At 36.5% G+C, this 17,714-nt stretch overlaps 1 pseudogene; it reads right to left on the minus strand.

Annotated features, from left to right (window-relative positions):
- Nucleotides 1–11,502: 11,502 nt before the first annotated feature.
- Nucleotides 11,503–11,624, minus strand: LOC129878021 (5S ribosomal RNA; annotated as a pseudogene).
- Nucleotides 11,625–17,714: the final 6,090 nt, after the last annotated feature.

A 17,714-nucleotide genomic window follows, 5' to 3' on the forward strand; every position in this document is an offset into this window, starting at 1 on the left:
AATATTTTCTCGTGTTCATGATTATGGTCATGCATCTAATGACATATTGTTCATGTTCCTTTACTTTTTCATGCATCTCTCACTTACTTAGTACCTTATATGTACTAATGCTTATTTTCCCTATACTATCTCATAATATGGGAATGAAATATACTCACGATCATCCTATTCGTGGCGAGAGTGCTTAGATATCAAGGAGTTGGTGAGTCCTTATTTCATTGAGCACATGACTTTCCTTCTAACTGTTTACTTGAATTTTCTTCATATGTTTAGACTAAGCTAGGAGATTGTCCTAAGCCCCCATCAAAGACTAGAATAGAGGCATGTTTAGATGATTCGTCGATGCAGTCCATTTTGGACATTGATTGAGTATTTCTATCCCTTAGAACAATTTCCTTGAGCTGTTATTTCTGCTTTCTGTATCATATTTCTTTACCTTTTTGTATATAATATATGCTAAGATGGATTGATTGGGATCGGTCATAATATCGATCGCCATGTCACAGCTTGGCTCTAGCTCTGGTTGTGAGATAATAGGATCAAATAAACCCCTAAAACTGTCTACATTCATTAATGAGATTATTGAGAAAAAACTAAAAGACCTAAACTTAACTAAAATAACACAAATACGGAGGACCCACTACAGTTCGTGAAGCCCACCCCAGCTCGTAGTGAGGAGGCTATCCTGGGGTCTAAAGTGGGTGACTACCATGAAGTTCATTATGGCTCATGGTGCCCACAATGATCCTTGGGCTTTTCATGATCCAAGTTACGCCAGGCTGGACCACGATGGCTTTTCATGGCCCGTGATCTACTTCACATTCCGTGGTTTACTTCATGGACCGTGAAGGGCTCATAAAGTCCACCTAGTATCAAACAACTTCTTTTATGTTTAGAACTCTTCTTAAACCTCAGTTTTTGACTTTCCAACTTCCAGGGTCTTACAAAAAATGGTTCTCTATGCATGTGCATTGATTATCGATAATTGAATAAGGTCATAATTAAGAATAAATATCACATCCCAAAGGTTGATGACTAGTTCAATCTACTAGAGGTATAGTTTTTCTCGAAGATAGACCTTATTTCGAGTTATCACTAGCTTAGAAGATGAGGCATTCTAAAGATGGCCTTCAAAACTTGGTATGATCACTATAATTTTTTGGTTATGTCTCTTTGACTAGTGAATGCTCCTACAACTTATGGATTTGATGAACAGGTTATTCAAGTAGTATTTGGATATGTTCATCGTTATATTTATCGATCATATCTTGTTCTACTATTAGAGTGAGGATGAGTATGATGATCATTTGGGATTATCTTGCAAGTTCTCAAGGATCATCAATTCTTTTCTAAGTTTATAAAATGTGAGATTTTTTGAGGTTGGTTGCGTTTATTGGCCATATTTACTAGGGTGAATGTATTCAAGTTTCTCATATGAACACCGATGCAGGTAAGAAATGACTAAACTTCTTTATTCTTTAGATATTTGGAGTTTCTTGGGTTAAGGAGGTTACGAAAGACTGTTTATAGAAAAGATTTTCCACTTTTGCTCTACCCTTATTTCCCTGACATAGAAGAAAGTAAAATTCCAATGGTTTGGAAGATTGTGAGAAACGTTTCAAGAGTTGAAGATTGATTTACTTTAGTCCTAGTTTTGACATTACCAGAAATATCCAATAGTTTTGTTGTGTATTATGATGCCTCCATAATTTGCTTTGGTTGTGTTTTGATAAGAAATGGTAAGGTGATAGCCTAAGCTTCTACACAACTTAAAGATCATGGGAAGAACAACCTGATATGTGATTTGGAGTTATTGGCGGTATTGTTTTCTTTGAAAATATGGAGACACTATATCTAAGGTATTCATGTGGATGTGTTCACCAATTATAATAATTTATATTATGTGTTTAAGCAAAAGAATTTGAATCTTCAGCAAAGAAAGTGGCGTTGTTAAAGGACTATGACATGAGTGTTCTTTACAATCAAGGTAAGTAAAATGTGGTTGTAGATGCTCGTAGTAGATTGTCTCTGAATATTGTTTATAATATTGAGGATGAGAAAAAAGAGTTGGTTCGTGATGTGCACCAACTAACCTGTTTGGGTGTTTGTTTAGTTTATTTAGCGGATGGTTGTATCATTGTGCAAAATAGTTCAGAATAATATCTGGTATCAAATATGATGGAAAAATAAGATAGTAATTTGACTTTAATTTAATTAAAGAAAGCGGTATGAAAAAAGGCTATTTAGGTTTTCTCCTAACTGGGAGATGGTGTATTTGTTATCAAGATCATTTTGTGTTCCATATATTAATGAGTAAACACAACAAATTTTATCAGAGGCTCGCAATTGTCAATATTATATTCACTTGGGAGCCACTAAGATGCACCATGATCTACAAGAAGTCTATAGGTGGAATAAGACGAAGAAGTATATTATGAAATTTGTGGCAAAATGTTCGAATAACAAAGAAGAGAAAGTAGAGAATCAGAAATCGAGATATTTGCTCAAGATATTAGTGGGAAGATTTGAATATAGACTTCATTACATGTTTACCTCCTATGCATCGTCAACATGATTCAATTTTGGTTTTTTTCGATTGTAGCTAAAGTCGTTGCATTTATTCCGATTAATACTTCTTATTCAGCCAAGGATTATGCCAAACATTACATTCAGGAGTTAGTTAAATTGCATGGTGTTCCATTGTCTATTATTTAAGATAGAGGTACTCAGTTTGCCTTTCAGTTTTGGAGATTATTTTATAAAGGTCTTGGTCAGAAGTTAAGCTTAATACAAATTTTCACTATCAGGCCGATGGTCAAGCGAAATGGACTATTCAAACTTTGAAGGAAATATTGAGGGATTGTTTGATTGACTTTAATGGTAATTAGGATAATCATTTCTCTTTGACTGATATTTGCCTATAATAATAGTTATCGTCGAGTATTCAGAAGACTCCATTTGAGTATCTTGATGGCAGGAGGTGTAGGTCTCTAATTGATTGGTTTGAAGTTAGTGAGGTTGCTTTGATAGGGCCTGAGTTAGTTCATGAGGCTTTGGATAAAGTCTACTTATAAGGGATCAATTTAGGATGGCCCAAAGTTGACAAAAATTATATGCGGATATGTGGACAAGAGAGCCTGAATTTGAATTTGATGATTGGATTTATTTGGAAATCTCACCTATGAAGGGTGTGACGAGATTTGGTAAGACATGAGCATAGACCTAGATCTGTTGGCCATTATAAGTTTTTAAGGCATGGCATTAGTGCATTCATTGTTTTTTGTTTCCTTGTTCAAGATGTATATTGGTGACCCTAATTTAGTTATGCCATTGAAAATTACTGGCGTAAAAGAATATGTCTCTTACAAAGAAGTTCTAGTTGAGATTCTAGATCTTCAAGTCTGAAAGTTGAGAAACAAAAAAGTTGCTTCTATGAAAGTTCTTTAGAGAAATCAATTAGTTGAGGGTGCCACTTCAAGTACCCCCATCACTTTCCCTGAATTTCAGTTTCAACTTGAGGAATTATTTTCTCATATTTACTGTGAGGCCTCATAAGTTGAAAGGTTGGAAATTAAAATTTTCAATATAGTAGAGGCTAGAATCCTTAGATATGTACATCAATAGTCTATTCTAGATGTTGTAGCTCTTCAACATTAGATTATGGGGGAAGCATACTATTCTCAATATTATATTCACCCAGGTTCTACAATGATTTGTCATGATATTAAAGAGATTCACTAGTGGCCTGGAATGTAGAAAGATATTGTTGATCTTGTATCACAATGTCATAATTTTCAGAAGGTGAGGTCGAGCATTAGAGAAACAGTGGGATGACTTAGGTAATACCCATTCCATTGTGGAAGTGGAAGGCAATAAATATGGACTTTGTTAAAGGTTTCCTCGCTCACGATGGAAGTTTGATTCTATTTGGATGATTATTTATAGGCTGATGAAACAGCCCATTTCTTATAGGTTAGGTCCACATTTTTAGCTTAGAATTATAAAGGTCTATATATTGGAGAGATTGGTAAATTGCATAGTGTCCCTATATTGATTATTTCAGGCCGAGGAGCATAATTTATAACACACTATTGGAAATACTTCCAGAATGGTTTGGGGGTGTAGGTAACATTAGTACAACATTTCATCCTTAAAGTAATATCCAAGCTGAGGGTACGATACAAATGCAAGAGGATATGTTATGGGTGTGTAAGCTAGATTTGAAAGGAAATTGGGATGATCACTTGCTACTTATCGACTTTTCTTATAATAATAGTTATCATTCCAACATCAGTATCGCACCATATGAGGCATTATATGGATGAAAATATATATCCCCTCTGGGTTGTGTCACGACCCGAGCCTCGGCCTAGACGTGACACGGCGAATGAGACATCCGGGGGTATATTACACAAGCCTCTTAGTATTTATTAAGAATTTTATTGATAATGATAAACAAATCAAGAGGAAGCATTATGGATATAGAGACTAAGGGACTTCACATTAATAAGAGTCAAAGACAACATTACATCACTATGTACAATAATACCATCTACATTAAGACTTGGAGGGGCCTAAGACATATCCCTAGCTCACCCTCAAGACTAAGTCAAAACACCAATCTTAATTTAAACGTCTAAATATAACACAAGTTAGGTAAGATAGGAGTGTCATTCCCAGAACATGGGGACTCACCAATGTGGTAGCCTTCAACGCTCAATTTAGCCATGAAGAGAAGAGTGTGGAGCGACATCGGTCCCTACATGGTGATATCATGTATGAAAATTGATGTGTTAGTACTTTGAATGTACTAAATATATGAGTGTGCTATGAAATGAAGTACATAAGAGACAGAAATGTATAGGAAATATGCATAAATGAATGCATGTATGAGAAATCATCATATCAATCCTTAAAACATTCATTTTATAAGAAGCGACGTTATTCAACATTTAAGACCATGCGAGCTATTACATGAAATCCAAAATAATCCCCCTACGTTTGCATTATCAGACTACTTGCCGGGTAGAATTTCGTCAACTTTAATCATTTCTTTAACTTTGACTTTAAGGGCTAATTTTGGATGTACTAGCCTAAATAGTCTATAAATGATCCTATATTCGCGCATAGTAAATGAAAAATGAGACTTTACTTAAGGACCCTCTTAGATCGAGTCCTTATCTACATGCTACATTAGGTGCTAGGTTATTCCCACGGAATAACATTTAAATATAATAATAACATAAGCATTGTATAACTTTAGACATCAAATCATCATCGGTTGAATAGCTCATTAAAACATTTCATTTGATTCAAACATGTGAGAATTGTCCTTTCACATTGAATGCTTTCTTTGGCTAAAAGTCCTTTCATCATCATTCAATAATTTCATAAGATCCCCTTAAACATAAGAATTTGCTTCATAAACATTCATTTGGAGTTGAAACTTTCAATTTAACTTCAATTCAACATAAGGAAACTAGCTGGGTTTATTTCATATAACTTTTGAATACATTTAATGCATGTGAGTGATGAAAATACATCATATGAAATATCTTAAAACAACCCACCAAATACACTTTAAAAGTACCTTTCAAGCCCTCATATAAGAACTATAACAAAGCCATTTATTGCATGAAATGTATAGTCAAAATATATCAATTTAAATAAATGGTCTTTAAACATACCATAATATATACATTTAGAATCATCACGTAAAAGCCCATAAGAATTCAACATTTAGAATTTGAAATATCAAGTGGCAAATATAGTTGGGCTCCATGAGCGGAAGAACCCATGGATGAAAACTCTACATACCTTGCTTAAATTCACTAAGAATTGAAGAAGAACCTTGAGGAAATTGGAAACCCTAGCTTGAATTTATAGAGAAACCTTGAGGGGACTTATGAGTTCTTACCTTGGAAATCTTGAGAGAATGTATGAGGGGGGTTATTGAAGAGAATAGTGTTTACATACTTTGAACTTGGCCATAAAAGTGTCGGTTTATTGAACCAAACCTTGGAAAACACATAATTGCTCTTCATTAAATTTGGAAAATTGGCTCTTCGAGAAAAGAGCCTAAAATATAGTCTCTGAAGTTTACGAAGTTGGATTCTCTTTTTCATCTTTTGCAGTAGAGGAAAGTTCTATCTTTATTTGATTGAGGGACACAACCATTTTATATGTATGGATGATGAAGGAGTCATTTTCATCTTTGGACTTAGCCAAAAATTGAGAGCAAAAACGTGAGAACAAGAGAGAGGCAGCCACGGGTTGCTCCAATTTAAGGTAAGCCCTCCGATTTCATTCTGTGAATTAATTATTTAAGGTATTCCATGGCTAAATGAAGGGGTTTAATAGTGTAAAATTACTATTTGTGGCAGCAAAGAAGGAACACGAATAGTCCGCAACTTTCAGCATCTTAAGGAGTTTCTGAAGTTAATTTTCAGCATGTTTGGGAACCGTTTGTTAAGGTATGGCTTGGTTCTCTTTTCCCATGTTTTGTTAAGGGTTTTGAAATTATATTAAGGTCTTAATAATTTAAATTCATGGCTTGGATCAGAAAAAAAAGGATAACAAGCAGTCCGCGCGATTTCAGCAAGTTTGAAAAGTTTCTGAAGCGCGATTTGGCGAGTTTGGGCCAATTTCGGGTAAGGTAAGACCTTTTATTCCAATTTGAAGTTAATGGTATTGTTATAGGGTGTATTACATACCTTTTATGCTGCTGGAAATGTAGAAATGTTGTATAAATGTTTAACGTTCGAAGCAAGCTAAATTGGAGTCGCTATAGTTAAATTGTAGTCGAAGCAAGGTGTTGTGCTTGTGGTGTGCTACTGAAGGTGTTTGTTGGTGTGTTGAAGGGCCTAAAAGTTTTATAAAATAGGTGTGGGGGATGCTGGTCACAGCCACATGAACGCTCATTTCGTACAATTAAAGGTTTTGCGAAATAAAGACTAGAAACCTTATTTTGGTATCGTAATTTTCAGCAAGTTATTTGGAGCTTATGTTGTGTAGTGTTTCCATGTTTTATTTTTATATGAGCTTCAGGTTGTTGTTGTTGGTTTGATGTAGTTATTAGGGATCTAATTGGAAATACATATAAGGTATGTTATAGGGGAGGTGCTGTCACGACCCAACCCCGTAGGCCGTGACTGGGGTCCGATCTGAACCCCCGTATACGTGTCTATCAGTTGTGGTCAAGTCGAACTGTAATTAACATAATACTATGCAACAGAATCCTGTTGGGTGATAACATTCTCAAAACCAGTAGCCTATTTCATTTGTATCATATCATGGAAGGACACGTAAGCTGATGAGGCTGTTATACATATAAACTTTTACAATATTTCAAGTAGATCCAGCTAAATAATACTTACACATACAACCGACATATACATATCTGTAGACCTATAACAATATCAATGAAAAACATATGGCGGGACAGGGCCCCCGTCTTACTCCTGAATAACAAAACAATACTATACATCAATGGCTAGTGCCAAAAACTAGGCTCCGATATAATGGAGCCTCTTCTAGCTGAGCTGAGCGGGATCCTACGATGAAGGACTCCCAAAACCTGTACATGTACCTGCTGGCATGAAATACAACCCCTCAAGAGAAGGGGGTCAGTATGAAATATGTACTGAGTACGTAAAACATAATATAACACAACTGGAAGCATATCTGAAATAGAGAAGTAGGGGTAAATTAACAAATCAGCAACTTATACCTGGGAAAGTTAAATTATGCATGCTCAAATTTTCAATATATCTGGCCCTATCAGGGATCCAGTGAATCATATCTGTAGTACCATCACCTCCTTATTACAATACATCATGACATAATCATATATATACATACGTACGCGGCCCTCTAGTGAGGGCAAGATGAACAAAGCAGTGGAATTGTGCACGATTACTATTCCCGGCCCGGGTGCAATGAAAGAAGTGTTATAGTGTACACAAGTAGAGTAGTGAAAAATAAAACACAGTTTAAATCATTATCGGAGACTCAATGAAGTCATCAGGTGAATCATCCTTGGAGATCAGGGCAGAAAGTATCTGATGTATACCCTCTAAATGTCACTAATGTCACAACCCAACTCTGTAGGCCGTGACTGGTGTCCGATTAGGGCACCCACACGTACCCTTAGCCCCATTGAGTATGTTAGCCGAATAAACATATGAAGAAATCAAAAAAAATTACTAGAGAGCGCACAAAAATAGATGTAGCATACGAAGGTCGTTAAGGCCATCAAGGAACATAAAGCCCAAAACATATATACAGAACCCACATCACAAGTCTACAGACCTTTACAGAATCCTAGCCTAGTCATATGATGGGACAGGGCCCCATCGTACACCTGAATAAACAAATATTTATATAAAATGACCAGTATTAAAAGTTAGGCTCCGGAATAGTGGAGCACTTCCAACATTGCTGAGTGGAAACCCTAAGCTGGCAGATCCCCAAAGTTAACATCTGTACCTGCGGGCATGAAACGCATCCCCCAAAGAAAGAGAGATCAGTATGACATATGTATTGAGTATGTAAAGCATGGACTGTAACAAGTAAAGCCGTTACCAGAACAGAAGGTGCAAAAGTGAGCTAAATACCCAGAATATCAAAATATTTTTCATAACCACAAATAATGTATGCAGATAAATATATGTCATATCCGGCCCCATTATAGGACATGGTGAACAAAACATGGTCGCCACCCCGTCACTGGTGCCACAGCACAGCACATCAAAAGTAAGAAATATCTCCGTAACAGATCATATCATATTAGATGATCATATCAGATCATATCATATCATATGTGTACATGGCACATCATAACTCCACCAATTCCATGTACAGGTCATACCTGCCCCCTCATGTCTGTACACGACGAACAATGCAGAGAAGTACGCACGATAACAAAACCTAGCCCGGGCTCGGTGAAGGAAATATTGAGGCATCCACGAGTGGAGTAGTAAGAAACTATATGCAATTTAAATCATATTTGAGACTCGACAGAATAATCAAAATGAGCTTTCGTTTAAAATCGAGACAAAAGTCATATCAAGTACCTTTTGAAAGTCACTACGGACTATATCAAAATAAAACTTCTGGGAATCATATATATGTATCAAGGCATAACAAAATATCTTTTGGAAGTCGAAAAATTGGCCATCCTATTGTGTTTAAGAATAGGAACTTCTTTGGAATCATATGAAAGTCATATACTTGCTTCGTAAAAACCATGCCAAAAAGGGAGATTAGCTTTGTATACTTATGTCAAATCATGCTAAGAGAAGGAACAATATTTACATACTTATGCCTAAGACATTCTAAAAAAAAGTATAAGCCTTACATACGTATGCCAAAACATGCCAAAAGAAGAAAACGTTAGCTTTACATACTTTTTACGGGTTACTTTTTATCCCGTTCATCTCTTAGTCCTTTAAACCTAAGTAATATAAAAGCAATACGAGTATTAACAACCCTTGGCTTTCCATAACCTTAGGCTACACACGAGTATTTGTTGAACTCATCCCCTCGCTCGCTTTCTCGACTAGTTCCCTAACTAGTTAAAGAGTTAACGAAAATTAGGCAGCATTTCCCCTATAATGTGCCTTATCCGAATTTCCAATTATACTCCTAATAGCTACAGACAACCAACAACATTAACCTTCATCATATATATATATATACAATTCACATCAATATTATACCACATAAACTCCAAATGACTCGCTCGAAACCATGATACCAAAATAAGGTTTCTAGTTTCTATTTTGCAAAACCTTTAACTATACGAAGTGGGGGTGTCGTGTGGCTACAACAAGAAGCTCCCCTACCTCTTTTAGGACACATTTAGTCCCTGCAACACACACCACACACCTGCATCCACACACCACAAGAACAACAACTTTCTTCGACTACAATTTAACTATAGCGACTCCAATTTGGTTTGTTTCGAACGTCGAGCATATTTATGGAATTTTCATATTTCCAGTCACTTAAACAACGTATAATACACTTAATAAAAACACCATAAACTCCAAATTGAATGTAAACCCCTTACCTTAACCTAAACTTGTCAAACTCGCCAAAACTATCAAAACTTGAATTCTGGACAGCCTACTGTCTTGTATTGTCGCTTAGTTTCGAATGGGTAATTGAGGGAAAACACATTTGTGGCCTCAATTAAAGTTATAGACATGTGTATTATGGTACCATACAATTTTGAATCAACCCTACATCAATTCTATACTAAACGATATGCCCAAAATACCAACAGCAGCCCGTGTAGGATTTCCGAAATAAAATCTGGGCAGCACCTAACCTGTACTTCATCATCCTTATTCAAGAGGATAAAAGAAAAAATGGGTTTTATAGTATAAATAAAAGTTATATCGCTATGAAATATCTTTCCAAAACATCTAGAATCACTCTAAATGAATCTGTACACAAGGATTTATACTATTATTAGTAACAACAGTCTCATTCCAAAAATAGGTTTGTTGACAAGAACGAGAACCTCCTCGAAACCCCAACTATAAATTTTATGTTGTTAAACACCATTTCTTAACTGAAGAATACCTTAAATAATTAATTCACGAAATAAAATTGGAGGGCTTACCTTGCTTAACCAAATCCGTAGCTCTCTCTCCATGTTCTCCATGTTTTTCTCCAATTTTTTTTAAGTGTAAAGATACTGAAAAGTGAGTTGATCCAGCAATACACATGTATATATATGTGTCCTTAAGTGGGGACACGTCGAATCCCTTAGGGGTGACACGTGGCAGCCTCCTAGGGCACTACCTCAATCATGCATCCAATCCAAAGCCACCGCGTGGCATCGTGGGGTCCCCCCAAGCTGCTGCATCACCGACTTGACCCTAAGTAGGTGCATCACCTTCTTGTCCAAGTAGGTGCATCACCTACTTTCGTCGAGTAGGTGCGTTGTTTCCTTATTTCTCTTTCGTGAGCCCATAATCTCGTCTTACTTCAAGAGCCTATGTATTCCTTTCTACTTAAGCTTAACGTATACTCAAGTAGCTTAGTATGTAAAATGTCCCAAGTAATAGCTTTCACAAGTAAGTCAAGTCCTACGACTCACTACTTGACCTCCAACTTCTTCCGGTTTCTTATGACCCTATTTCCAATCTTCTCTATTATGAAGTATCTCCTTCTCCTTTCCTTAGGATTATTTGATAGCATTATAAATTATCCGACTCACATGACGACTTGTACGAAACTTAAGTGCCTTCCCATAAACTTAAGAAGGTTAAGAAGCATTCCAAGGTACCAAAGTACGGGGTGTAACATCCTTCCCCCCCTTTAGAACATTCGTCCTCGAATGTGAACCAAAAACTTCCTCCGGATCTTATACCGACTATATGGAGAGTTCCTCTATCCCGTTTCCATAACATATACTTTCATCAAGCAATCAATATCAGAGTTCCAAAGGTTAGGATTACTTGTAGACGTAAGGAATAAGTACGAATACTTGTGTTTCATTTCCTTTTTCACTTCATAGGGGGTCACCCATCGTAGTACTACTCTCACCCAAGCACTCTTAACTTCAGAGTTCTGATGGGATCCGGTGTGTTAGTGCTAGTATGATTGTATCCATCCCTTATGGGATCTCGTTTGAAGTTTAAGCGTTCCCATTTACATATGATAGCGTCAGTTGATTTTCTATTACGCTTGTACTTCTCTTGTCTAGTTCCCCCCTTTAGGGTGTATCCATGTCATTGTCTATTTGTGTTATACCTTATGCCCTTATTTCTAATTTTCAAATGCGTAAGATTCCTTTCTAATACCTTTGGTATACCGCCCCCTATCTATGCCTTTATTTATACCACCCATACCTTTAGTTGCCCATGTACGACATCTTAACATACTCGTGAGGTGCTAATCCAATCTAATCATTGGTACTCGAGTCACGTATACATAATACATCTTTATACTTCATGAGCTTTCATCTTTGTCGTGGACCCAATGCTCACTTTCTCAACAGCATATCGAGCTTACCTTAATACTAGGTTTACCTTGACACCATATTGTTGTACTACCCCTGTAAATCTATGACTATACATTCTCCTTTTGCTCCGTCCTTGTATTCAGTTACTTATGTCTATCTTGGGTGCCTCTGTTAGAACTTCCTTATTATTCCTTACTTATTCTCATAATGACCTTCGTTATATTTACATGGTATCATGTTTGCATTCAGTCCCATAGTATAACACTGCTTGACCTTATTCACGATTCATACTATGGGTTACTTACCCTTCTTAGTTAGTCTTATCCTTAATATCTCACAAGCTGTCTTATTAGCACTTCACTTCCGTCACAATTCTTTTTCCCTTGTACTCTTGTCTTAATCATACTATTACTTCTTTCAACTATAACTCGTCATCGTTTATCCCTGTGTATCAATTCAGGCGATGCCTTAATATATCATTTTATCCCGATCTATCAATCTTCTCTAAATCATTTTCTTTAGCTTATAAGTCTTTTCCAATTTCATTCTACTATACCAGTATCGACCTCCTAGTTTCTATTGCCATCAATTTAGCAATTAACTCATTTCTCGAGGTCATCCATACTCATAGTTTAATCAAATCTCATCATGGTTATGGTCACAACCTTTTAAGACATACTACAACCCTGTATCTCATTCTCTTCTTATTTCTAGGAAAATTTGGATAGAGTTTCCTTTATATTTCTTACTATCTCAACACCTGCACGCAGAAAATATCAACAGTGCCTCATAGGGCACACATGTATATATATTCAGATCATATCATATCGCAGCCACACAGGGCGCCCACTATCAACAATATGAAAATGGACTTACCTCATCTGCCTGACTCAAACTGCACTTGTTACTCTGCCTTGTCTACTTTTCCTTTCTATTTTTAACATGTCAATCGTACTTCAATACCTCACTTGACATATATCTTTTGTGCCTTTGCTTACCTGCGTACTTTGTAACTTCCAATATAGTCAGTCACTTTCTTTTATGAATATTGTCCTTCTACTGAAACCATATGTTAGTATGAGGAATTTCATTCCCTATGACTCAGCTGTATCACACGATCTTAGATATGAAAGAAAGGTAACACCCTAAATGTCTTGTAGCCTCCTGTCTATAGATATGGTGCACAACACACAGATAAATAAGACTCTACTAGACACGGTCTGTAGACACTCCAAGGATGAACTGCTCTGATACCACTTTTGTCACGACCCAACTTTGTAGGCCGTGACTGGTGTCCAATTAGGGCACCCACATGTACCCTTAGCCCCACTGAGTATGTTAGCCGAATAAACATATGAAGATAAATTGTAGCCGAATAAGCCCCACTGGTGTCTAATATGATATGATCTATTGTAGCATACGAAGGCCGTTAAGGACATGACAGAACATAAAGCCTAAAACATATATACAGAACCCACATCACAAGTCTACAGACCTCTACAGAATGCTAGCCTAGTAATATGATGGGATAGGGCCCTGTCGTACCCCTGAATAAACAAACATTTATATCAAATCACTAGTATAAAAAGTTAGGCTCCGGAACAGTGGAGCACTTCATACATTACTAAGTGGAAACCCTAAGCTGGTAGATCCCCTAAGTTAACATCTATACCCGCGGGCATGAAACACAGCCCCTCGAAGAAAGAGAGGTCAGTACGACATATGTACTAAGTATGTAAAGCATAGACTGTAATAAGAAAAGCCATTACTAGAACAAAAGGTGCAAAAGTAAGCTAAATACCCAGAATATCAAAAAAAAATTCATAACCACAAATAATGTATGAAGATAAACATATGCCATATCCGGCCCCATTATGGGATCCGATGAACAAAACGTGGTCGCCACCCCATCACTAGCGCCACAGCATAACATACATCAAGAATAGGGAATATCTCTGTAATAGATCATATCATATTAGATGGTCATATCAGATCATATCATATCATATATGTACATGGCACATCATAACTCTACAAATCCCATGTACAGGTCATACCTGTCCCCTCACGTCGGGGCACAATGAACAATGTAGAGAAGTACGTATGATAACAAAACCTGGCCCGGGCTCAGTGAAGGAAACATTGAGAAATCCACGAGTGGAGTAGTGAGAAACTATATGCAATTTAAATCATATTTGAGACTCGACAGAATAATCAAAACGAGCTTTCGTTCAAAATCGAGACAAAAGTCATATCAAGTACCTTTTGAAAGTCACTATGGACTATATCAAAATAAAACTTCTGGGAATCATATATATGTATCAAGGCATAACAAAATATCTTTTGGAAGTCGAGAAATTGGCCATCCTTGTGTGTTTAAGAGTAGGAACTTCTTTGGAATCATATGAAAGTCATATACTTGCTTCGTAAAAACGATGCCAAAAAGGGAGATTAGCTTTGTATACTTATGTCAAATCATGCTAGGAGAAGGAATAAGATATACATACTTATGCAAAAGACATGCTAAAAGAAAGTATAAGCCTTACATACGTATGCCAAAACATGCAAAAAGAAGAAAATGTTAGCTTTACATACCTATTACGGGTTACTTTTTATCTCGTTCATCTCGTCGTCCTTTAAACCTAAGTAACATAAAATCAATACGAGTATTAACAACCCTTTTCTTTCCATCACCTTAGGCTACACACGAGTATTTGTAGAACTCATCCCCTCGCTCACTTTCTCGACAAGTTCCCTAACTAGTTAAAGAGTTAACGAAAATTGGGCAGCATTTCCCCTATAATGTGCCCTATTCGAATTTCCAATTATACTCCTAATAGCTAAATCCAACCAACAGCAATAACCTGCAGCATAAATATATACAATTCACGTCAATCTTATACCACATAAACTCCAAATGACTCGCTCGAAACTGCAATACCAAAATAAGGTTTCTAGTTTCCATTTTGCAAAACCTTTAACCGTACGAAGTGGGGGTGTCGTGTGGCTACAACCAGAAGCTCCCCACCTCTTTTAGGACACATTTAGGCCCTTCAGCACACACCACACACCTGCATCCACACACCACAAGAACAACTTTCTTTCACTACAATTTAACTATAGCGACTCTAATTTGGTTTATTTCGAACGTCGAGCATATTTATGGAATTTTCATATTTCCAGCCACTTAAAAAACATATAATAAACTTCATAAAAACACCATAAACTCCAAATTTAAAGTAAAACCCTTACCTTAACGTAAATTTGTCAAACTCACCAAAACTATCAAAACGTGAATTCTGGACAGCCTACTGTCTTGTATTGTCGCTTAGTTTCGAAGGGGTAATTGAGGGAAACAAGATTTGTGGCCTCAATTAAAGTTATATAAATGTGTCTTATGGTGGCATACAATTTCGAATCAACCCTACAGCAATTCTATATCAAACGATATGCCCAAAATACCAACAGCAGCCCGTGTAGGATTTCCGAAATAAAATTTGGGCGGCACCTCACCTATACTTCATCATACTTTTTGAGAAGATAAAAGCAAAACTAGTTTTATAGTATAAATAAAAGTTATATCCCTATGAAATATCTTTCCAAAACATCTTGAATCACTCTAAACGAAGCTTTACACAAGGAGTTATACTATTATTACTAACAATAGTCGCATTCCAAAAATGGGTTTGTTGACAAAAACAAGAACCTCCTCGAAACCCCAAACTATAAATTTTATACTGTTAAACACCGTTTCTTAACCAAAGAATGCCTTAAATAATTAATTCACGGAATGAAATCGGAGGGGTTACCTTGCTTAACCAAATCCGTAGCTCTCTCTCCATGTTCTCCATGTTTTTCTCCAATATTTTTTAATTGTAAAGATGCTCAAAAGTGAGTTGATCCAGAAATACACATGTATATATATATGTGTCCTTAAGTGGTGACATGTGGCAGCCCCTAGGGTACCACCTCAATCATGCATCCAATACAAATCCACCACGTGGCAGCAAGGGGTCCCCCCAAGCTGCTGCATTACCGACTTGACCCTAAGTAGGTGCATCACTTGCTTGTCCAAGTAGGTGCATCACCTACTTGCTTCGAGTAGGCGCGTCATTTCCTTATTTCTCTTTCGTGAGCCCGTAATATCATCTTACTTCAAGAGACTATGTATTCCTTGCTACTTAAGCTCGACATATACTCAAGTAGCTTAGTATGTAATATGTCCCAAGTAATAGCTTTCACAAGTAAGTCAAGTCCTACGACTCACTACTTGACCTCCAACTTCTTCCGGTTTCTTATGACCCTATTTCCAATCTTCTCTATTATAGAGTATCTCTTTCTCCTTTTTTTAGGATTATTTGATTGCGTTATAGATTATCCGACTCACATGACGACTTCTACAAAACTTAAAAGTCTTCCCAGAAACTTAACAAGCTTAATCTTAGACTATGTACAAAACTTAAAAGTCTTCCAAGGTACCAAAGTACAGGGTATAACAACTAATGACTATGTAAAAGAAAGTTTTGCAAATCTTAGACTTATACAAGTATGAAATATCTTATAGCATTCCAAGCTTTGGTTATCTTAGATCCTTTCTTTTTACAAAAAAGAGCTTAGTCGAATCAATCATTATACAGTTATATAGAAGACTCGAGGAGTAGGAGTTTAACTAGTTTAAAAGTCTTAACATCCAGAAGTGATTCAGAGTCCTGAAGTCATATTTAGAACCTAAGAGTGAAGTTGCCCCGAAACTTTCATCATCCATAGCCTACATCTAATATATGCCAAAAGGAAGAGAAAAGATAGGCTTTACATACCTATGTCAAAAACATGCCAAGAGAGAGCTTCACATATCTCATACGGTTTACTCTTTGTCCCGTTCGCCTCGTCATCCTTTGAATCTATTCAACATGAAAGTAATACGAATATCAACCACTCTTATCTTTCCATCATCTTAGGTTGCACTTTAGTATTCATGAAATCTATTTCCTTGTTCATCTTCTTGACTAGTTCTTTAATTAGTTAAGGCGTCAACAAAAATTGGGCAACACCTCCCCTACAATGTGCCCTATCTGAATTTCCAAATCTACTCCTAATACCTACATCCAAACAACAACAACAACCTGCAACATATGTTTAAGAAGTTCACATCAGCAATATACAACATAAACTCCAAACAACTTGCTGAAAAATTAAAATACCAAATTAGGTTTCTAGTTTTTATTTCACAAGGCCTTTAATTATATGAAACGAGGGGTCATGTGGATGAAAATAGAATAAACCACACACCGTGTATAACACATTGAGACCCTTCAACAAATCCCCACACACCTGCAGCAGTACACCACAAACACTACACTTTACTTCGATGACAATTCAATTATAGCCATTCCAATTTAGTTTTTTTCGAACGTCAAGCGTTTCTATGACATTTCCATATTTACAGACACCTATAGGGAGTATAAAACACTCCATAACAACACCATAAATTCCAAATTGAAAGTAGAAACCTTACCTCACCCGAAATTGGCCAAACTGCCAAATTGCAACTCAGAAACTTTTCAAACTTGCTGAAATCGCGCGGACTGCTTGTTTTTTGTTTGGTGCTGCTACAAGCCATGATTTTTCATTATTAACACATTAATATCATGTAAAATACCTTACAAAAATGTGGGATAATAGAACCAATCCATACCTTAACAAATGGCTTCCCAAACTTGCTGAAAATTAACTTCGG

The sequence above is a fragment of the Solanum dulcamara genome, chromosome 12 (assembly GCF_947179165.1).
Source record: "Solanum dulcamara chromosome 12, daSolDulc1.2, whole genome shotgun sequence".
NCBI classification, from domain to species: domain Eukaryota; kingdom Viridiplantae; phylum Streptophyta; class Magnoliopsida; order Solanales; family Solanaceae; genus Solanum; species Solanum dulcamara.